Source organism: Athene cunicularia (assembly GCF_003259725.1).
Source record: "Athene cunicularia isolate RWA chromosome 1 unlocalized genomic scaffold, athCun1 chr1_part1, whole genome shotgun sequence".
NCBI classification, from domain to species: Eukaryota; Metazoa; Chordata; class Aves; order Strigiformes; family Strigidae; genus Athene; species Athene cunicularia.
The window spans coordinates 50286876-50288805 of NW_020799091.1; positions in this window are offsets into that span (position 1 = coordinate 50286876).

Genomic DNA, 1930 nt, shown 5'->3' on the forward strand with positions numbered 1-1930 from the left:
GGGGGGGGGGGGGAAGTAAAGAAGAAGAAGAAAAAGCAGAAGAATATTTTACTTTTGCCATGTACTGCCAAAAGGCTTTCAATAGCGATTTCAATAATGGGAAACAAAATATTTTTGTCTTGCAGCTTGTTTCAAATCAGTGCAAAAAAAGTTGTTCCTCAAGGAGAATTTGAGTTATATAACACAGATTAAACTTCAACTTTATTTAACAATATTTGATTCTGTACAATATTACAGACACCCAGATATTTAATAGAGTGATAGATTACTTTTTCAAAATTTTTTAAGGCCTGTTTCTTAAGGTGAAAGGGTTGTTATGTTTATTTGTGCTTTATTGATTAAAAATACTTGGAATTGATCAGACTCCTATTTCTTTGAGCACCAGAGGAATGCAAATTTTTCTGAAATAGGTTACAGATCACTATTTCATCACTATGTTGCAAAAATCACAGAGGTGCTCCCTTAAAAGGTTCTGTGAAATCTTCGCTTGTGTGTAATATTGTAATAGCCAAAACATTCTTGATTTGGGGATTATTACTTAATTTAATTTATTGCCAATTCACGCAGGCTTCTGATCACTGATTTAGTTACTAAGAAAAAAAATATACAAACAACTAAAAAAATTGCACAACCCCATTTTCTTTCACCTTTTTCAGACTCAGATTAAGTCAAACACCTATTCTCTTCCTTCCTAGACTCAATTTCTTATTTTCAGTCTGAATTACACTCATCAGCTCCTAATTCCTTCATTGAGGTGTTGACTGGCACAGAAGGCTTGGAGTTGTGTGTGTAGTGACTTTTGCCACTTGTTTCTTTCTGCCGATCTTCACAGCAGCGTCTTCCTCTGCTGCTCTCTACTGTGGACCCTGCCATGATGTGGGCTGCCCATGTCCACAGTCCCTCAGATGTGTCCTTGCCCCAGCATGGTCATCCTCAGACTTAGTCCCTTTAGCAATGTGACCCTTTTGGATTCAGATGTCTCCTCCCTGAGTGTCTCCAGCAGCACCTCCAGAACTGTGTAGTGTCCCCAGCCCCTTGCAGTTTCCATTCCAATTTATTTCTCAATCATGCGTGAGTAGGGGTGCTGTGTGCTCCTCTGATGATCTGAAATTTTGGTGCATGATAGGTTACTCACAACAGTTTCAGAGCTTTCTGGAATGGGATGTGACTGTCATTGTAGTTCACACTTTCCTCCCACACAGGTCACTCCTACTACTTAAACCCTGCAATTTATGCAAAGTGCAAAGATACAGTTGAATGAAAATTATATCACTGCTGATTGCAGATTAATTTAACAACATGTCTGATTACTACTACATATTATGCCATAAAACTGCAAGCAGGAAGTTCTAAGGTTCAACGCTGTAATGTCTAAATATCCTGTTATTTAGTAGTTATTTATCTTGATGTTAGGTTTCTATATTACTTATCTACATGTTGGGAGAAATGTACTTCTATGAACTAGATGCTCAAGGGCAAAATGAGGGGAGAATATACTGGCCAGAGGGAAATTAGCAGAGCAAGAAGTGTAAGACATAAGCTACAACCACATGTGATAACAGTTTCCTAAATCTAGGTTAAATATTTTTAAGTTAGACCAATCATTTAGAAATAGTGTGACCAGCAGGAGCAGGGAGGTGATAGTCCCTCTGTACTCTACACTGGTGAGGCCACACCTGGAGTATTGTGTCCAGTTTTGGGCACCTTAATCCGAGAGAGATATCGAGGTGCTGGAGCGAGTGCAGAGGAGGGCAACGAAGCTGGTGAAGGTTCTGGAAAACAGATCCTATGAGGAGTGATTGAAGGAGCTGAGACTGTTCAGTTTGAGGAGGAGAAGGCTGAGGGGAGACCTCATCACTCTCTACAGCTGCCTGAAAGGACATTGTAGAGAGGTTGGTGCTGGTCTCTTCTCACAGGTGATTAGCTATAG